This window comes from Motacilla alba, chromosome 1 (genome assembly GCF_015832195.1).
Source record: "Motacilla alba alba isolate MOTALB_02 chromosome 1, Motacilla_alba_V1.0_pri, whole genome shotgun sequence".
In the NCBI taxonomy this organism is placed as follows: Eukaryota; Metazoa; Chordata; class Aves; order Passeriformes; family Motacillidae; genus Motacilla; species Motacilla alba.
Genome location: NC_052016.1, coordinates 73867685 through 73890956, shown reverse-complemented (window position 1 = coordinate 73890956; position 23272 = coordinate 73867685).

Genomic DNA, 23272 nt, shown 5'->3' with positions numbered 1-23272 from the left:
ATAAAATCCTCTACTTATTCCTAGTGATTGATTTTTCAACCATTTATCAAACAGTTTGTTGCGGGGGTTCTCCTGCCAAGGTCACTTGTTGCTATTTTGGACTTTCTTGAGCCAAGCAGGCATTCATTTTAAACATACAGATAAGGTCCTTGGTTAATATCAGTCTCATCACAGAGGTTATGTACATTCACAGAAAAGGAAGTTTTTCCAGATGGTTGCAGTAATGAGAATATGTCTGGTAAAAACAAAGAGTATATTAGCAAAACTGAAGTCCAAGAAACAAGAGCCTGCAACTGGACAAAATAAGGATAAATATAAAACATACTTTTAACAAAACGCATATTAATCTTAACGTCAGCATTAGATGATTTTTTGATGGATTGATGGCACTATGCTGAAATAGACATACTCCTTGTATAAAATAAAATTAAGATATTTTTTATGTAACTTTTCAGGTTGAAATAGCCTGCACAAAGTTTACAGATTCAGGATTATATTTTTCAAAATAGCCATTTTGCAGCCTTTAGTTAAGGTCCTCAGAATGTTTCTAGAAAACACAGACAACTAGATGGGATCACAGGCTAGAAAGACAGAGTAATACTGCTGATGGAACTTAAAGAGAAGGACAGGAGAACTCTTCCAAGGCCCAAATTTTAATGATAGAAAAAATAAGTTGGAATTTGTTTGAAGTTAAAATCTGGCTGAAAGGTGTCAACAAATAAAGTTCTTCACCAATTTTTTTTCAATAAAAATTCTGTGTTAAGCAGAAGTAGTCCATAGACATTCTAGCAACATTTCAGTACAACCAGTCAGCTCCTGTGAGTGCTATAACGCACATATGTGCTACAAGGTGTGCAGTCAAAGGAATGGTTTGCAGCCAGTCATTTTATCTGTAATTATAAGTAAGTTAAAATAATCCATAAATAGAAGTAAATTAAAACAGAAGAAAAAAGAAATTAAGTAAATAACAGAATAAGGATCTTTATAAAGTTCAATTGTTACACAGCTGGAGACTGCAGTACAGTGCAGATGTAAACACAGACAGCGGGTATGGAGCATTCAGTTTGGTCTTCATCATTTTACTTCTTAAATATTAACCCTGCCGTGGTTAATCAAAGGTGTCTTTTTTTTTTTTTTTTTCCTTTCTCAGGTTGACAAGCTACATTCTCTAAGAAATCTTATTTATCTATAGGGCAGATCAAGGAGAGAATCATGTTGTTTTCCCTCCTGTAACCTAGGGTTCCAGAAACATTCTTAGAACAAGAACCAAAATAAAAGTTTAGGGTAAACCTTATCTTGTGGTAAATCAAACACCCATATTTTGCCCACAAATCAGAAATAAGGGCATGCAGAAATCAGAGACCATCAACAACAGAGTGGGTATGAGGACCTGGAAATCTTTAGGAGAAAATGGGAATATAGTATCCTTCAGTATGAGTATACAAGAGCAAAACTGACTATTTGAATTATGACATTGCTTGAGTTGCTTATTTGAGGAAACAGATACTGAGTCAAAAATTGAAAATTTTCTTGTTTGTTACTTTTAAAGAACTACCTGACATAACAGCAATGCAACTTTTCTATCCAGTGTTCAGCTTATCAACTTGACCCCAATGACTATCTGATTAAGCCACACGCAATTATTAATTTTTATTCACTTCCATAAACCTCCTTTCTGTGTGACCTTTAATGGATTCTACATCATGTTGAGATACATTTAATCAGAAATGTAATGAACAAGTAGCTTTGTATTGCAGTATAAGTTAGAATAGACACTTTTTTTTATTTGAACAAATATTTAGATCACTCATAAATTGACAGTGTTCCTATATCACCACTATAGAGAAATATCCAATCTATCTTCTGCTGCAATAAATTGTTGCAAAAGAACTGCTTCTTGATAACAATGACAATACAGTTCCCATAGAAACTTCAATATAACTTGAACATAGCTCATAAACAGTATCCAGAAGTTTGAATTTAACTTTGCACTGTAAGCTAAATTTTGGGGGCATGATGAATCCAACACCTGAATTAGAGGCCTCGTGCATGAGCTAAAGTATACATATTATCCAATATTTGGCAATTTATTTACAAACTTTTTTTCTTATTTTCCCCGAGCAATGAGGTGTAAGAATCATACTGCAACATAGTTTTGTTTTAATTTCTCAAATAACTTCAACTGATCTTATGTGACTATTGCCTGATATAATATTACTCAATTACCACTACTTCATTTTCTCTATAGAATGTCACACACATGTTGATGTGCTTATGAAAAATAATTAGTGGTTAGTGAAAGCAACTTTCTTATTAAAGCAAAAGAAACTCCTATAAAAGGAGTTTGGAGGCTGAAGTGAGACTTAAAAGTCAACTGAGATAACACAACATCTCAGGTTGGTTGTATTATATAATTTTGTGAGTTACAGGCAAAAGTGTGTTTTAATATGTGCAGTGCAGGTGTTTCTTAAGCACTTTCCTTGAACAGCTCTTCAATAATGATTTAATACATGCTATAATAAAGGAGCTTGTACATGGATCTAATACATTTTATTTTATTGCACTTCCCTTTATCTCAACCAATTGCCATCCTACCTTATCTCAAATGATGAAACATTTTCTGCCTGTAAGCATGATAAAATCATTTCAGTGTTTCAAAGTAATAGTTAAGGAGTTCTAAGAATATAGATATGTTTCCTTTGTCTGGTTCTAGTCAATAAAGAAATAATGATCTCTCACTGGCTAGATTAGTGCATTGCAGCAGTATAACCAGATTGCAATGTCAGGTCTATGCAGAAGGGATGCCCTACTGAAGGCTAATGACTTTATCTCAAACAGTTCCCCAAACATTATCCAGAAAAGAAATTGTTCCTGTGAAATGTTGCATCCTTCAGAATTTACTTTCCCCCCCACTCCTTTTTTCCCTTTCCCTTTACATTTCCATTTGGAAGATTTTTATTTCCTAGAATTTGGGGAGAGCTCTAGATGATTTCCAGACTCACTCAAACTCTTTCTACCTAACTGCAAATGAAAATTGCACCTTTCTTCTCCACATGGTCTTCCCACAGAGGCAATTTTTATACATGACATTGTTTTCTTCAGTCAAACTATCAATGTGATACTCCTTAAAAATTTTCTTAGACATCAAATTCTGTTTTAAAATTAGTGCGGTCATAGTTGAGGATACCAACTCATTTCCCTTCTCTTTTTTTTTTTTTTTTTTTTTTTGAGTCACTGTGGATCACTCCTTTCTATTCTTCTTTGGAGGCCTCATTCCCCTCATGTTATTAACACATAAACAGATTAAATAGCATAGCAGCAGACATCAAATAACAGAGGTGGGACTAGCACAGAGTTCCAGCTGCCTCATACCAGCTACCCTGAGTACCAATGGCAGCTAACCGCAATAAACCAGAAATTTTCAAGTTTAATTTGCTCTCCTTCTCAGCCTTCATGAAATCCTGGGCTGTTATCATTAAGTAACCTTGTTTAAAATTAACTCAGATATTTCTACATTGTATTTCACTCACTCATGGGTTAGGTGAAAATATAGTCTCTGATCTGGTGATGTGTATTTGTTATAGTTTTACCGTAATGCATTTTATTGCAATATTTCGTCAAATTATGCAAGACATTCGTAAACTTCTGCTTCTTTTGTTTTCACTAGCTAATAACTAATTTGCTTCTAGGTGCTAATGATAGCCAGGGAGCTCAGTAGAGATAAAGTTAGGCCCGAATAAGTAAGATGAAAATTTAGAAATTATATTCTTCTTCCTTTCTTGTGATAGGAAGGTAAGAACATAATATTTATGGATTGACTGGCAGCAATTCCAATAAATACTACTTGCATATGAAACCTGTCTTTGTTTAAAGTAAAACTGAAACAGCTTTCTGTTCAATTTCTTCAACTTAAAAAATTATGCCATATAATTTCCCTCCTGGTCACATCTTCAGCTCTCATTCAGGCATTTTCAGCGCTTTACTAGTAGCTGTATTCTAGTACTAAATACAACAAAAACTGGAAGATCCCAAATGCATTTTAATGGTATATTATAGACATCAAATAGACAATTGTTAAATTAAGAGTTACATTTTATTTTTACATTATTTCTATATCCTAAAGTTGGGGAGAAGGGACACGGGAGCAATAAAATTTTCCAAAATATATTTAGCAATTGAAACAGATGTGAATTTCTTAAAAGCTTAGCTGTATTTTTTTTCTTTTCAACGTGAATATTTACAGCCCACAAGGAAAGAAAAGAGGAGTACCAACTTACCATAAGCACACCTATCACATGAATTCCTGGCCCAAGTAGACTACAGATACTCCAAGTAGCTAGAAAGACTCTATTCTAACAAGACTTCCAGCTAAGTATTTTTGGTCCCAATGTATTCACATGAATACCCTACAATTTGTCTGTCGGTGAGAACTGCTGAAGTGCTTGAACAGTTGAATTTAGTCACCACTATATTAACACTAGTTCTCTGTGGCAGCACTTTTCAGTGTGTTTGCTTTCTCTTATAATGGACAAAAGAAACTACTTACAAAAAAAAAAAATGAAAGGCTTGTATAACATTGAGTATGAGGTGAAGCCTCTGGATATAAAATATGGCATTTACTAAGAATAACTTACTTCTTAGAAACAGCTTTTACAGTGTAGGACAAGTTATATTTACAAAACATCTCGCCTTAAACCTGGAAATAATTTTTATGAGATCTCTTTCACATTGTGCATTTTAGATTACTTCTGATATCCAGTTTATGAAAACAAATGTTTCCCTTTTCCTTTCCCCTTTGCAGTGTCAAGAAACTTTGCTGGCGTGGGACACACCAGATGAGTTCTCTGCAGTGGATCTGACTCCAAATAAAATTTAATAAAGTTGTACATGCAGTTGTCAGTAATGCTGGGCAGGACCAATCAAACTAACAGGTTCTTATTCTGGGCAACAGAAGGCAAGTAAAATTCTACAGGGTACCTGAAGGATTGTGATAATTTTGACTGACATAAAATTGTGCTGTATGTTTCTGATTTGTTGTTTAACCCCTCAAATAGATTTACTTTTCCCAAGAGTTATATGTTCTTTGTGAGGTCTAATTCCATCAGAACAGTGCTATCTTTTACTACAAGTAGACTCATGCCTATGCTAGGAGAAGCACAAATATTGCCTTTAGATGAAAATGCAGTATTGTACCAGTAGTTTTATTTCCAAACCCTACCTGTGCTATGTCCACAAAACCAGGCTGTCTGTTCATGAGCTTTCATCTCCTCTGGGCTGCTGAAGGGGCAGAGGTAGTGCTGGCAGCTAAGGGCTCCGGGCTACTTGTGAACGACCAGGACAGATTGGACAGACAGCAGCCAGGGAGCTCACCTCCCTGTGCATTGTTGCCTGTTGGCTAGCAACAATCTTGCTGGTTACTGTCTTGCAAATAAAATCAGTAATCAATATTTGCAAAGTAAGAAAGATCTCTATTTCTGCCCTAAAGCTGGAGATTTGTTTCCCAAGAAAGGATGTCACACAAACAGCTGGTTCTGTATAAATGAGTGGATAAAGCAGCAGATACAGAAACAAGCAGCTGTCAGCTGGATTGCTCTAAAGCTGACGTGCTTTTGTCAAAACAGAGGGCTATTCTGCTAGGGGCTGATATGTTTGAGTGTGTTTGTACCTCATTGTGTCAGTCCTTTTGTTCCCTCAACTTTGCTTTGGATTACCAAATGTGAGAAATGGTGAATCAATTCCTCATTTGACTATGATCAAATTAAAAAAAAAAAAAAAAAAAAAGGAAAGTAGGTGGGGAAAAAAAAACAGACAGACTGAGACTGGGAAAGATATCATGGCTGTTACTCTTGGAAGCAGCAATTCCTTCAGCCTTAAAGGATAAAGAGTTCTGGTCTGCCTCAGTTCGAACAACAGTATTTAAACCTACTGATCACTTTTCTAAAGGGAATAAATATTCCACAATGGAGAAGGGAGTTCACATCTCACATTTCTCACTTTCTCACATCTTATGTAAGATAATGTAAAGCCTGGGGGGGAGGAGATTGATAAAACCCCCTTAATAGTGGTAATGATCAAAATTTTGGGCTCTGCTTACAGAGCTATCCATGGACTTTACATGTGTCTAGAGTTTTAGCATATCTTGTATTGTAAATTACAGTGTAATCATGGTACATTGTCTTGCACAATATTTTATTTTGGGAGTAAATATTCAACTTCCCACCATTCAGAAAAATAGATTTGATTTTATTTTTATTTATATTTTGAATTTACAAACGTAATTAACAACACTGAGAAAATTATATTCTTTACAATAAAATTTTAGAGGAGCTGACAGAAATTTAGAAAATTTCAAAATTAATGTTAAGATCTTATACAACAATTTATGCCATAAATATGGCCATCACAACATCACAGAAAATTTGGAGAAGAGCATTTCTTATAAGCAGAATTATGATATTCAAGCAGAAAGTACTCATCTCCTGGTTGTTATTAACAATTAATTGATGTGATGTCAGAAAATTGTTTATCAATCTATAAGAAATAGTAAGATATGAGATCTGTCCTGTAAGGCTAAAAAGATACAGGAAAACTAACACTCCCTGGATAATCCAGTACATAACCATTACAGTATATTTCCTTTGCCTTAATTTCCTGCTGTTATTTTGGTTTCTTTATTAGTAATTTTAGATTAGAAGAGGGAGTGTCACAAGTTTTGGAGTAACTCTTCAGGGTTTTATATTGTAGATCATAGTTTTCCCAGCCCTCCGAACCTTTTGGCTATTCTTGATTCTGGTGAACATTACAGATACCTATCAATTGACTTAACAGCCTGTAAAAAGGATGTGTTTTACATTAAAGAACAAGCTGGAGTAATGAGAAAAAGGCTAAGCAGGAGAAGAAATAATTTCCCAGACAGATAACAACATATGGTGATTTCTATTGGGAAATGCATGTACTCAGAGAATGAGTACTGTATTATGGGGCTTTAAAAATCCAAAAGCAGCACCAACATCTCTCAGAAAATGGATGTTGAACTGTATCTCAATGTTTTAATAGAGACAGAACAGCAAAATTGAAAACAATGAACAGTGTATGGATTACTTTGAAATAGTACTCAACCTGTCCATCAAACACTCTAAACACAAAGACTTGCTGGAGAAGGCAAAGAAATGCTGCAAAATAATGTTTGAATGGATTTCTCCGGCTCAAAATCTACTGATGGACACAACCCCAACAGTTTAGGGACTACAGATGAAAACTTTGTATTGAGTTTCCAGCTTCTGTACATTTTGCTTTGAAAGTAGAGCTCATTCTAATGAGTTCCAGAAGGAATGGGGCTGATCTAACTTGGTGCAAACTGAAGCAGAGGCAACTCCACCTCTGTGAGTGGCATTAGCAGTAGTAGGGCCTGGGTGCTCCTCTTTCTATCCCCCAGGGGTTTCCAGTCTCTCAATGATATCAAAAGTGGCATAAGAGCTTCCACATAAATTCCGAAATTACACCTTTTTTGAATGAATGTGAATAACAATAATAATCTTCAGAATAGGATATACCAGATTTAAAAAGTTGATCTCACTGGAAAGCTTATAAAACCTCTTTAAGAGCAGTCTTCCCAAATGTGTGTGAGGTGCTATCTAGTGTCCTTTTTCTTCCAGTTCACTTGAGGAAAAAAAAAGATCTAATGAAGACAATTGTTCCAGTGAAAACCACAAGCTTTCTGAAACATTGTCTCTTAGCTCCCAAGTGCAGAAGCAGTATTGCTTCTTAGTAATTGCAATGTTTATATTCAGCATGTGATATTGCAGAGGATCCCAAATGGTCATAATCAGTGACACAATCTAATTGCAGGCCTGTCACTAGTGGTGGCCCCCAACGTTCAATACTTGGCCCAGTATTGTTTGACTTTCCCATCAATGGCTTGGATGAAGGGACAGATGCCTCCTCAGCAATTTCACTGGTGACACAAAGCTGGGAGGAATGGTCCAGAGGGTCCTTCAGAGAGATCTTGACAGGCTGGAAAGATGGGCAGAGAAGAGCTCTCTGAAATTCAACAAAGGCAAATGCAGGGTTGTGCACCAGGAGAAGAATAACCCTACGAACCAGCATAGCCTGGGGTCTCACCTGCTGGAAAGCAGTTCTGCAGGGAAGGATCTGGCAGTCCAGGGGGACAGCAAGCCATCCATGAGTCAGCAGTGTGCCCCGAGGGCCAAGGAGGCCAATGGTATCCTGGGATGCATTAGGAAGAGCATTGCCAGCAGGTCAAGGGAGCTGATCCTGCCCCTCTGCTCAGCCCCAGGGAGGCCTCACCTGGAGCGCTGTGTCCAGTTCTGGGTTCCTCACTACAGAACAGACAGGGAGCTCCTGAGTGGGTCCAGCAGATGGCAACAAAGATGGTTGAAGAACTCTCACGAGGAAAGGCTGAGGGAGCTGGGCCTCCTAGAGACAACTGGAACCAGACTCTTCTCAGTGGTGATGAGCAATAGGACAAAAGGTAACAGGCAGAAATTGATGCACAGGGTGTTCCCCTGAATATGAGGAGGATCTTTGCTGTACAACTGATCATGCACTAGGACAAATTGTCTAGAGAGGTTGTGGAGTCTCCCTGACTGGAAATATTCATGAACCATCTGGATGCAACCCTGGCCAATGCTGTCTAGGATGACCCTGTCGGAGCAGGGAGGTTGAACAAGATGATCCTCTGTGGTCCTTTCCAACCCATTCTGTGACTCTGTGATTCCTGTGCTCTATTGATTACTGTGCTCTGAATTAATTCTCAATTGTAACCACTAAAATACACAAAATATTCCTCCTCAGCAAGAAATTAAGATATTAAAAAATCATTAAAATTAAACATCCTTATGTGACTTCTAGGTATTTTCACATGAGAGTTTCATTTAGTTTTATAAAATAGGAATTTACTTGCAATTCCATATTCTTATCTCCCTTTTATAGAGGATATTTATTTTTCATAGAGTGAGGAACTGCTTGCTTTATTTTCACTAAGGTAATCTGCCATTCCCTGAAAACTGTAGTGTTTGCAGTTATCTGAGTTCTGCTTTGACTTTAATGCTCTTCCAGGTACAGTAGCTTCACCTTACCTTCTTTGAGGTAGGAGTCATCTCATTGATTGTCTTGAGTAAAAGGAAATGGCTCATGCATCTTTCCTACATTATAACAAATGTCCTTTTGCATTATAATTGAATGGTGATTGTTGTGTTCAATCAATGAGAAAGGTTAAGGGAGCTTCTCTGCCAGCATTTTTAATGGAGAAGTCGATTAAGATTCAGTTTAATCATTCTGGCTGCTTCAGAATTAAAGCAACAAAGACCATCAATGGCACTATAATTACCAGTCTTTCTGTAAGTTTACACTGCCATTTATGCAGCCATAAATTTTGCTATAATGCACAATGTGACCAGGTTAACTTGCTTTGTTTGTAATGCAAAATATTTCCCTTAATTGCATTGTGGATAAGAAATAGTTGTGATGAAGTATATATAATGCAGCCCAATAAAAAAGAGAAAAAAGAAAAAAGAAAAACTAAAACCAACCACTCTATGGAGTCTGACTGAGGTGAATCAGCCTGATAGCTTGTGTTAAATAGTTTAAAGTCATGGCCTTAACCTTGGGACACTAGAGACATATTTTACTTCATTGAACATGGAGACTAGCATCACTCCCAGGTGAGTAAAAAGGGTCAAATATATTATTCTAATCCCTGTTCCAAACAGAGAAAAGGTCATTATACACTACCTATTGCATGCTGCCAAAGAGTGAAAAATTCACATTGGGGACATGGGTGCAAATCTATTTTAGACATGGCCTTTAAAATGTTACTGAAATGAATGATTATGTGGTTTTGAACAAGGAAAAAAAATCTTGAAATTGATCTCGTTTATTAATTAGTTTGAGCTTATAAAGGTCTTACTATAAATAGCTGAAAGACCAGAAGAAATTGCTCATTTCAAAAGAAAGCGAGGCCATAAAAAAATTGTTTTCTTGTAAAATTAATACCTATAGGTATGGTTATCCATTTAATAAATGATTCTGAATATAAGATGACAGGAGATCTTGATTTTCCAGCTCTTCCAGTAATTTAGAGGCACAGGACACAGGATACTTTTGCTACTTTTCTTTCTTCTTTTTTTTTTTTTTCTCCTTTTCTCCATAGGAATTTCATTCAAAAGGCACTGAGGTCTTTTCTTCTCCACAGAGAGGGACAAGTTTTGACCAAACTTCTCACTAACTCAGAAGCATGCTTTCTCTGTGCAGAAACACAATTTCCAAAGCTCATGGAATCATAGAATGGTTTAGGTTGGAAGGGACCTTAAAGATCATCTAGTTACAATTCTCTGCCCTTGGCAGGGACAACTTCCACTAGACGAGGATGCTCAAAAACTCATCCAACCTGGTCTTGATGGGTCCATATGTAATAGAGAAAAATAAATATTCCTCCTATGTGTATAGGTACGTAGAAGTTTTTTTTCCCTGCAAACTCATGTTTTATTGAAAGCTCCACTTCCAGATGAGCTAATTAAATTTTTATTTCATATTATCTAGCAAAGCTATTTGTGAAGTTGCAGGAAGACCAGAAACAGTTAAGTTAGTTCCATATTGGAATCACCTGGATTCAGCCTCAAATGTCAGCTTTAGAGAAATTAATAGTAGCTCATCTAAAAGGAAAAATTCCTTCATGATGGTTCAAAAAATACTATTGTAATTTTTTCTTATCCACTTTTATAACTCTTTATTTCTATTAATGGCATATTTTCTATCTTGTAGTTGTGCATTTTAACTAAAGATGAATTGTATTGTGCCCATAACTTGAAGGTTGCTGTTGTCCTACAAGAGGTATTTCTTCCTTTTCATCAGATCATAAACTAGTTAGAGAGGATCATCTGACTAACAGCAGTTACCTAATGATAATTAAAACTAATTAAAATATCATATCACAAAAAATTATTCAGTGCGCAACTCCTGAGCTTGCTATTTCCTGCATAATTTAGTCATCTTGGAAAGCTGGCCTTGAAGGTGTAATCAAAGATATTGATATATACAAATCTGGACCTCCTACTGGCTGTTAAACTTCATGTACACATGGTAGTAAGGTACTGTACTTTATTGTATTTCTATATCAAGCCAGCTCTTTCTGTTGCAGGAAATTAAGAAAACCACTAAAGAAGACAATTTAAAAATCTAATTCCTTAAATCTGTCTCCAAAGAGCTAAAGACAAACATGTAAATCAGCTGTTTATGAAACATTCATGTTTGAATTTAAAAGGCATATCAGTATACAGTGAGCATCACTGATACTAAGTCAGAAGCTTAATCCTCTAAAGAAAACAAAACTCATACAGTGCGTAGGCAGCCTGGCACGGCTCCTCCAGATTTCATACATGCGAATTAGGGTGCGGAGGCTATACTTAATTTAAAAATAAGATTGACTAATCTATTTGAGTGCTTACTGCCTTGTAAGCAGAGAAGAGAGTTGCGTGCCAGAATGGAAATCATATGGGCCGGGAATTCCCCTTCTGTTGACCACAGAAGGTATAGGCATAATCCATCAAGAACAGACTGCATGCCATACTTTGTTCATTAGCATTTAAAGAGGCTGTTTGGCATCAGACAACAAATACAATTCTTGCAAGAACTTGGCAGCGGACTGTTTGTCAGTTAATGACAATCCACAGCTTTTTCAAGGAAATACTAAATGTTCCCAGGGTTATTTCTGAATTCTTTTCAGCATTAAACTTGAAGTGGGGCTAACACATTTGTATAGCAGTGATCAACTTCCAAGAGAAAACATCAGTTCTGAACCTGAAATTGAAACAGATTTGTTGGCAACACATCAACAAATTGTGATGGAATTACAGGATGTGTGATATCACATATCTTATCTTTACATTTATGCATTTCCTAAAATATACCAGTGTGTTTAGCATCTCCATAGGCTACAGTCTTGAAAATTATGCATGTGATTTAGGACTTGGATATCAATATAGAGGGTGTAATAAAATACAATGAAAAAAAAATTTTTTTTTAAAGCCCCGAATTTTTTTAGCATTAAGTTAATTATCAGTGGGGGTGAGGGGGTGTTGTTAATTGCTCTATCTATCTTTTCTCTTTCTCTCTTTTTTTTGGTTACAGTTTGGAACAAATTACCAAGCCCAAATGTAGATCTGATGCACAGCTATGATGCTACAAGTTACATTGTTTTGTAAGTGCTGCAGATTTTATTCCGTCTTTCTATTGTAAAGGCAGAAATTATTTGCTGTCTCAGGAGGACGATTTTTGTCTTTAACATTCCATACAACAAAGCTGCAGGTTACTGCTATCTTTGCTTTTTTTCCTTTTCCTTTAGATACCCACTCAGAGAATATTAGTTAAAGTAATGTATTAAGCAATGGAGTAATCTAGAATCAGACAGATTTTGATCTTATTCAAGAATTCTTGAATTTCAAGCTTCACTTTTAAAGTTGAATACAGATTTTAAACTGAAAATGTACTGCTCTTAGTCTTGAAGATACCTCTGATGGAAACCTTCCAGGGAGGCTATCAATAAATTATGTTTACATACACTTGAAAATACTTTCACATTGAAGAAGTCATGGAAAAAAATCTGAGGGTAAATGAGTTTGCATCAGCAAACTTTTCTTTCAAAAGTTATGTTCACCCTGAAAATTAGTTAATAAGTGCACAAGTGGATCCTATATCCCAAGAATTTCATTGCTGAAGAGGGGTGATAGCAGATCATCCCTGAATTAAATGACTCTGTGGTTTTCTACAATGTAAATCTGGGTTACTTACAGTTCAGGAAGCATGTTAACAGTTAGAAAAGAAAATATGATAATAAGAGATACTATATAACCTTGTAGCTGATCTGCTTCATGCAGAGAGCAGCAGCAAAGTCAAGGTAGCATTTCTACATGCTGGAAGTTGGACTACAACTGACTAAGGATCATTATGATATACACCAACATTCAGATTGCTGGCATACTATAAAGCACTCTCCTGGTTTTTGCTGATGGTGTAATTGTGTTAGTCACATTTAGTTAACACACACTGCAATCACACTTTAATCTGCTATAAGAGAGGTATCCTGTAGCCAGCCTCATTGCAAGGACTGTAGGACAGGATGATCCAACTGAGAAGTCAGAATCTCCATCAGCTCACAAGATAAGACCACTGTGCTACTGCTTGCATGAAAAACCATATCAGTGCAGCAACAAAACAGAAAGGAAGTTGTGCTCGAGAAAATAGGAAGTATGGGTCACTCTGCTGGTGCCTGGAGCTTAGATGGCGGATTTGTTTCTGGTTCTGCTACAGACTTCCTGTGCTCTCTTGGTAAACTAGGAGTTTTCTCATTATCTTGCAGAAATAAGAGGTCTTTACTTCTTCACACACATATGGAGAATAAAGACTCTAAAGACTGAGACACAAAAAATTTATGATTCTGCAGAGCAGAATTTACATTCATAAAATATATGGAAAGATAATCTATTATGCATAAATCAGAACCAAACAAAAAAAAAAAAAAAAAAAGGAAATTAATCTATACAGTCAGAATGAGTGGAATGCAGCCAGCTGAACCTTAAACCTCTGACCTTGTCCTAACTTTTCTTTATAATGAATGGAAAACTATAGGTACTCCTAGAGCACAGTTCATCTAACCAAACACAGAGTGTCCTTTGGAATAAGATGTTCTGCTGCATTGCTCTCCACTGACTGTGAAGAGCCGAAAATCATTAGCTCACCTCTAGACATCCACACTTAGTTGCATCCAGTCCTCAGGCTATAAGAGAACATGGAGCACTCTCCACACGCAAGAGCTGTTTTTCGGCAGCATTTTGTTACTACAATGTATTTTGTAAGTCAGATTGGGGAGCAGTGTGATGCTGAATGAGGCCTCAGTCTTGAGCAGTATTTTAGGCTCTGGGATGTGCAGTGTGGAATTTGAGGAACAAAAGGGAAAGGTCTGGAAGAGGTATAAATCCTTTATATGTTGGCTGCCAGAAAAAGCAACACTGTTAATTTATATTGTTTTGGAATTAATAAAGTTCTACATTTTTGTATACATCCTCTTTGGTCCCTGCAATTCACAATAAAATCATTATTTCATGTTAATAAGAGTCTGAACCTGCAGACGTCAAGGTAAGGAAGATAAGTATATTATGCAGAATGATTGGCAATCATAGGCTGAGGTAGACTGATCATCCAATTAAATAATAGAATATTGAAAAGGTCAAAGTAATATAGACTAGCCTAATTAATAGACAATGAGATAAAATTCTGATTCTCACTTTTCAGTATAGTCCAGTCCTGAAAACAAAGTACCTACTTTATTTATGGAAGTAGTTCCTTTGACATCAGGGTACTTCATAAAGGCACGTGGCTCCTTGTCTATGGATTACCTTGCACGATCAGTGTCTAAGACTTCAGTTCTTCTATACTGCTCAGGTAGTTTCACTAGAATACTTAATTTTTTTCATTCATTATGTGCATTTTATAAGGAAGCTCATATAATCCTTTTTGTCTTCATGAACAGTAGATAAAGATTCAACCCTTTAAAACTTCATTAATATGTTGTCCTAATGATATCAAAGGTATAGTATAATTCAAACGTCAGTTCTGTGTCTGTCTTCCGTGGTTTATGTGGATTTCTATTAATATTTAATTTGGTTCATTACCTTATTTATTGTGTTTTGGTTAAAGGAATTCGAAGATGGAGGTGCTGTGTTAACATAAAAGTCTCCTCACACTGAAGCAGGAACCAAATATGATGCATGCACAATAATGCTGGGACTTTGTTTATAATAAACATTTTAAATGACTGACTTTTTCTCTACTAATACTCTAAGTAGGATGATCTATGAGATTTCTAATTTATTCTTGTTTAAAATTTAACCATGCTTTTTTAAAGCATATCAATTTTGTTAATACCATGTAATTAAAACATGTCAGTGCACAGCAAGTTTTAGTCTAAATTAATGACTATGAGAATTATTTTAATTAAATAACCAATTATAGAAAAATCGCAAGCATGAGAGCTGACATTTAAATGAATTTCATTTAAATTGCTTCTTAACATTGTCCCATCTAGGACACTAATGCAAAATGAACTATTGTATCAACATAGATTATCACTATTTTTGTATGCACATAATGTATTCATATTCAATCACTGGAACAGAGCTGAGTATTTTGTATTGATCTGAAATGTCTATGAACAAAATACAACAGAATAAGCTGAAGTAGAAACAAAAATCCCCTGAAGTACTGTGACACAGTACAGCTGTGCTTCTTGTTTGCACAAATATATTTTCATATTTAGTTCTTTGTTCACTTATAAAGTCTATTTCCCATTTAGTGCAGGGTGAACTTCTAAAATTCCTGAGTTTTCAAGTGACTTTTTAAATTCTATGTCTCTTGTAAGTACACATGAAAAATCATGATGGGCTGGATATTCAGTTTTCATTTTGGATTTTAAAAAGATCTGTTAAAACATTTGCTGGAACATGTTTTGCTCACTTTTAACTGGAAAGGATAGCCTACATAGTTAAATAAATTACTCTTCTGCACTGCACAAATCGTTACTGCTTTTGTCTAACAATCACATTCAGTTTAATCAGATGCTTGGTGTAAACTGTGCCAGGAAACTCCTGAAGCTATATTTAAAAGTAACAGTGAGTAACAGTGTAATACATTGCAAAATTATTTTTCTCTACTGTAGCTTTAAAGATGTCACAGGAAAAGGGGGAAAAAAGAATCCTGCATTTTTGTTCATTGATTAACCAGTAATGTTATGTATAAATAATGTATCTGACAGTATGGCAGCCCACTTGGGACATTGTGCCATTTACTACAAAATAGGATGCAACATGCAACTGAGCAGTAAGAACAAATTAAACATCTTTCCTCAGTAACTTCAGCATTTTTATTAGGTGGAAAACATCACAGTGAGAAGAAAAGCAGATGTAGATATTTCAACAATATTAACCTTAATCTAAGTAGAGACACAAAATAATATTTATACATTCTGAAAAATGCTTAACTTGTATAAGAGATGTGTTTTCTTGAACTCTTAAAGTTTTGTGGAAATACTGTGGAAACCAGTGGATATAGCCATGGTAGAAAATCAGAATTTTGCTCCAGGATATTGCAACTGAATTCAGGGAAGTATTATATATAATTTTCTCTTGTTAACTTGTAACACAGAGATATCACTGCAGTATGTACTGAAGAATTTGCAAATTATCTTTTTTAAAACTCCTGCCCTGGTGATGTGCTGGTATTCTAACTCAAATTAAATTAATATATTAAAACTTGTTGTTTTTATTTTTTTTTTTTTTTGTAAAGGAAGAAAAAAGAATTTTTTTTAATCTGGCAAAATTTGATTTTGTAATCAGATATTTATCACCATGTTCATACATGATCATTTTTCATTATTTTCCACCAAACAAGTACAAAAACCAAAAAAAACCCCAACAAATTAAAAAAAAAAACAACTTTACCAAAATAAAAATATTGAACAGAAATGTTATGTAGTTATCACTGAAAACAATGGTATTTGTACTCTTGAATTATTCCAGAGGAGTTAGGTAAGACAAACCTTAATGAAAAACACTGAGATGTCAGCCCAGCTCACTTTTCCCACTATGGAATTTCCAATCACTGCATTAAATATTGTTAAATGGAACAAGTGAGTATTATTCAACATGATTCAATACCCTAGACCTTGAATTTGTAACTGTTATCACTAAATCACATGATCACTAAATCAAAGCATCTTTCTGTGTATTGAGCTAAATACCCAATTTAGACTCTCAACTCGTTGTCCTTTTTACATACTGCAAAAGCTGCAGCAGTTTATTTCACATCTACAGAATAATTAATCTAATATTCCCTCATACTTAATAGCTACAATGGTTAATGTTTATACCTGAGGTAATTCCCATTGCACAGTGAAGAGGATTATCCACTTGATTAAAAATAAATCTTTTCACCCCTGCACTTGAATCTGTACCTCCCTGGGGAAGCTGACCATAATTTCTCTCTTGCTGTACCTCATTCTACAAGTGATGAGCCCATTTTGCATGGCCAATATTGCATATAACATTGGGCTTTAAACAGGACAGTAATTCTATCAGGGTTGTTTTTTTCCCCCAGGTTCATCTGGGAGCAAATTCCTGTTACTTGGTTGTTGTTGTTGCTAAAACCTGAAATTCATCATTTATGTCCCAAAGTTGCAGCTTATGAGATGCTGCACTTGTTTTTATCTCAGAATATGAAATAAGCTCAGCTGAAATGGTAATAATTGGAGATGTAACAAATGAAAAATAGTTGCTGACAGAATAACATCCAGTCTGAGGTAGGTAGGGAGAAATAGGGAATGGGAAAGACAAAAAGGCAGGGACTGAAGAGACAAAAGGCAAAGTTTATCAGGCTGTTTTCAGCATCCAAAGGAGATTGGCACCTGAACTGGAGTTCACAATAGGAGATATCCTTACCAATTGAAGAGCCATGCTAAATGCCTCTGCGACTCCTGACCCCAAAGCTGCACAGGTGCCTAAGCAGGTTGGGAAAGTCATTTGTGGGCAAGCAAGGTCCTAATTGCAACTCACCAGTCCTGTAAATTTTCAAATTATTTGTTGTACCTGGCTGAATATACTTAGTTTGTAATTGCTAGACCATGTCAAATGGACACATGCTTAAGGTGACTCAAAGGAAAGGCAGCTTCATTCTCTACTGATGGGTTGGCTGTGAGTCATATATGTCTGCTTCAGAAACAATTGTATGCTTTGACTTTGATTTGTAACTCTTTTTTTATTACCAGACCCAACAGCTCTAGGGGAGTAAGCTGGATGCAAGTCAATCTCATATGTCATCAGCAAAGCTATTCTATCTCCAAGTTTCCCTCTGGAATGCCAAATGCCTCCCTTATTTGTGCTTTCACAAACCTGCTGGAGACAAGGTGTCTACTCAATTGTAACAATTTGGCCTGAGAAAACTTTATTGTTGACAGTGATTTTCAGATCCCAGTACAAGGTTTTCAGTGCTGGCACTTAAAAAGAAAAAAATATTTTTATGCCCGGTCTGAGTAAAACTTATGCAAATTCAGAGACAGAACAAACAGAGAATTCTACCATGCATTTTTGCCATACTTCATTTCAGAACTAGTTTCCTCCTCATCAACAAAAGTAGCTCTATAAATCAGTCCAGGATGATCATTAGCCACATGATGATTTGTATATCTTTGAGGAAGGCTCTGCAGAGGGACCTGGACAGGCTGGATCAATGGGCCCAGACCAACTATATGAGGTCACAACAGCCCCATGCAGCGCTACAGTCTGGGGGCAGAGTGACTGGAGAGCTGCCCAGTAGAAAAGGACCTGGGGGTGTTGGTGGACAGTGGCTGAACAGAATGCCAGTCTGTGCCCAGGTGGCCAAGAAGACCAATGGCACCCAGACCTGTATCAGCAATAGGGTGGCCAGCAGGACCAGGTCAGTGATTGTCCCCCTGTGCTCAGCACTGGTGAGGCCACGTCTTTTAGTGCTGTGACAGTTCTGGGCCACTCACAGCAAGAAGGACACTGAGGTGCTGGAGTGTGTCCAGAGAAGGTCAATAAAACTAGTGAAGGGTCAGGAGCACAGGTCCTGTGAGTAATGTCTGAGTGAGCTGGGGTTGTTTAGCCTGGAGAAAAGGAGACTTGGGAGTTACTTTATCACTCTCTACAACTGCCTAAAAGGAGGTCAGGGGTCAGTCTCTACTCCCAGGCAAGTAGCTATAGGACAAGAGGAAATTGTCTGTTCAGGCTGGACATCAAGAGGAATTTCTTCACAGAAAGGGTTATTAAACATTGTCACGGACTGCGTGGGGAGATGGTAGAGTCATCATCCCCAGAGGTGTTCAAGAAACAACTGGACATGGCATTTAGTGCCATGGTCTATTTGATAATGTAGTGGTCAGTTAAAAGTTTGGCTTGATCTCAGCTTTCCAACATAAATGATTCTACAGTTCCACAATTTGCAATAGACTTAAGCAAACTTTCTGAAGAGCTAGGGAATGTGCTGCTGTATTTGCATCAAGGAAATTGTCTTTGCCTACTGAAAGAACAAATCTAGGCATAATGACAGATGAGAAAATATTCACAATACTCTATTCCAGTAGGCAATTATGGTAACAAATCAGGCCAGATTTTCTCTTCAAAAAAGATTACTTCCTCAGTTTTCTTGACTTTTCTTGACTGCTAGAAGTCCATAAATAATGCAGTGATGGATGCTATGTAAAAGTTCAAGACAGAACACCAGCAGCACTAACTTCTGCATGTCATTCTTCTACCTAACAGTTTAGACCACATTGAACAGAATTTCTTGTATATATGCAATTTTGCATAAGTGCCACGGGGCGCAATCTTGACAACCTTGATAAGCTCTAAAGAATGTCCCTACTGAATGGTGAGCACCAGTGCTCAGATTCATCTTACAGAGAATGATGAGTGATATGGACAGTTTTACGGCAGTATTTGAACTGTATTTGAGTTTGTGAGGGGAAGGAAAATCATGCCATCTCCTGGTTTATATGCTATTCAGTCAGTTACCTACATGCTCACTACTAATACACTCTCATCTCAACTGTTGTAACTGTTTAGTGTCTAGACTACTCCAAACACGGATTTTCAGTCAACTGTTTGGGGAGTAATTTCATAATTTCTAAATGACCTGCAGAATAGATTTCAATAAGGATACCCAAAACTAATACAGAAAACTGTAGTGATAATGGAAACACAAAAGATCCTTGTGAAGCTGTCCCTCAGAAAAGGACATTGTGTTTCACATCTGAATTTGTCTACCTTCAGATTTTTGCTGGATCTTTTTTCTCTCCCTTCTCTTCCCTTTTCTGCTGTATTAAGAATCTTTTCTACCTGCAAAAGCCTTCTCTCATAACAAGATACATGTTCATTACAGCCATGTTAAGTATTTCTCTTCTAGGAAAATGAAACAATTTGAGCTCCTTAAGTTTACCACTTTTCAACTAAATCTCTTTTGTAGCTCCTTTCACAACTGCTCTCAGATTTCTCTTGCAACTGTCAAATGCAACAGAAAAACTGGGCACAGTATCCCTCTGTTACATTTTTTTCAATGAAGCTAAAAGATTCACTCTTGCTTCTCAGCACCCTACTTCTGCAATGTTTCAGGATTTCATGCTCAGATGAACTTCATGACATCCTCTATCCCTCAGATGGAAGTTTCTGCCTCCTGTTCCTGAAACACAGCTGCTTACCATGCACATGATCCTATTTTGTATATGGAGTAAAATAAGGCTGCCAATTACTGTCTTCTAGCCCAGGCACAACAATACATCAGCTGTTCCAAGATTGTCATGAAAATTATATGAGAACTCTCCAGATTAGCTCTCAAATTGTCACAATGGAAGGCAGCAATTCACAGAACCATAGAATAACTCAAGCTGGAAGAGATCCATAAGGATCATCAAGTCCAACTCCCCGCTCTAACCTCTAATACTGTTTCAGTCACAGGACACATTTTGTTTTCATTTAAGTGTGACATTTCTGCTCTGTTTCTAGATGGAATAAGTTTGCATTTGACTCTACTGAGCATAGTTTGCTCTGTATGAAATTATTATATACTAAACAACTTTAAGGGAGAGCTTGTATTATTGCTGTCACTGGTATAGTCTATAGGAAAAGCATATGGTAGTAGTTTGGGTTTATCTAAATGTAGAAGAAAATATACTCTTTTTATTGCTCCCATCTCAGTTAATGGTAAATTATTATCTGTTTATTCATTACTCTTTTATTACTTCATCTTATTTTTGTTGCGAGGTATAAGAATCCTGCCAAGAGTTTAAACAGAGGGACAGACTCTTATCTATATATTTATTCACCCTAAACAAGGGTATTTGCCTAGAAACTTGAACAGGTATTTTGGTTTTAAATTAAGACCTTGATAGAAAACAGAAAATGAAGCTATTTCAGGAATACTGTATGTTAAAAAAGCAATCCTGTAGCCTAAATTCATTCTATGTGATTTGATACCAAACACATAGACAAAGAAGTAGTCACTTCCGCATGGCAATTCTAACTTTAGATAAGCTGAACTGTTGTATTTGCAGAAGCAGAAGAGGAATGTTCTTAGAATTTCTTCTGCTGGTTGAGATGAACAATTAATGACAGTTGGCAAAAAATAAGTGGAAACAAAAGTAAGAAGGTAACAGAAGGCATTAAGAAGAAAGCAAGGTCGTTATGCTTTCCACATTTGGAATCCATTGGAGCAGGCAATTACAGAGACAGCAAAGGGATTTAAACTTCCAGTCTTTTGTCAAACTAAAAAGCAGGATTTGAGCAGAAAATGAGTAGGTGACAAGTTAGTCGTATTTTAGGTGTAAGACCATCTGCTGGCAAGTCCAAAGTCAGCCCAAAGAAAATCATGCTTTTGAATCATCACAATAATGGTGGATCACCTTACTTAGCAACAAAAATAAATTAAGCAAAAGATTTGCTGGAATCCAGTGCCAAAAACTGAAATCCATATACTCGGCTCATAGGAGATTCAGCAGATGCATTGGGAAAGAGCTTTCATGTCTGCTTGCTGTGCACAGCTTCTTAGCACTGCACTGATTGTTCCAATCTACTGTCATAATTAAAAATTTAAGATTATATAATAATAGAAATCTTAATAATGTATCATTTTCAAAAATTAAGGTTATTTAAAAGCAAACTGAAATCTTTTGCAGTTTTATATAATTGTGTGCAGTTATGCTCCTGCAAGGAGCAGGGAGCTGGAGTCAGTGATCCTTATTGGTCCCTTTCAACCTGAGATATTCCATGATCCTATTATTCTATTAATTGCCATTGAACTTATGCCTATCTTTTTCCATTTCCATTTCCAGGCTACTGGTAGCCTGAAGTTAGGTATGAGAGTTATACAGGATCAGACTTACATGCTTACTCTTCTAAAGTTTTCCCACATTGTTGCTAAAATCCTTTTGCATGTACTGTTTTTAATGTTGATGGACCACTTAAAATAAATTTTATTAATAATCCTATAATAATCCTGTAAGATTAAGAAAATGAAGTCTATGGCAACAATAAATAAGGTGGCCACAATTCCACAAGAAGTGACTAGCTGCCCCTACCAATGGTTTTTGGTATTCAAGATACTTTCTAAGGATGCAGAAAAATAGGGCAGGGTTGCAGCTCTTTGCATTGGTAATAAACTATTCCACAAATAAACATTTGCTTCATTTCCTTCTTAGGAAAATTACCTTTACTGCTTGCATAGATTTTCCAATATATAGGTCAATCTTTCCTAACCTTTTCTGAAGGAAAATGAGAAATGTTCCCTATGAACAATGTAAGACATATGTAATGGCACTGTTTGCAAACACCAAAGAGCTGCAGACTCAAGAACTGCAATATAAAGCTATCAATTAATTTTGTTGTAACTGTATGCACCTGTGAACAACTGCTTAATTAAAGAGGCAAACAGAAATCTCTCACAATAATGTTTCAAATTACTTACATTTATGTGACTCAATTAGTTGGAGTGGATAAATACAATTGGAAAGCTGCCATGTGGACTTCTGGAAATAAAGAAAAGATAGAACTGAAGAGATACAAAACCAAATGGGAGGAATCAGGCAGATAAATACAGATAATTCTCAGAGGTTCAGAGGACTATACAAACAGAGAAGATGAAAGAAAAAGATTCTGTGCAAATATATATAAATACCTCATTTACTGTCACAGAAGTCTGTGTTCACAGATGGGAATGTTAAGGGGATTGTTTGCTTTGGTCAGAATATGCACAGGGCTCAGATCTGCTTTCATTTTGCCATCAGATGTATTCATCCAATTCCCTTTCCCCTAAGGGAGTGCCAGAGGTATTACTGTTATTTTAGACATAGTAGAGTGTCTTGCCTACCTTCTAAATATTCCTCCAAAAAGGCACAGGCCTTCCACAATCTCTGGCCTATCTGATTGCCTAAATGCTTCAGATCCTGTTTGCATCAGGAGTGCATTTCTGAAACAATCTCCTACAGGTTCCCTTTTTCTAAGCTGTGGTTCCCATTACAAAGGGGTTCCAATGACAGTGAACCAAGTTTGGGGGAGTCTAAACTAAACTGGAGCGTGCTTTCCACATGAACACACCAAGTTCACCCTCTCGGACCAGACTACAAACAGTCCACAATGAAAAAATGTGAGATGAAAGTGGTGTGGACATGGAGTCTTGAGCACTGCAAGAGTGGTCC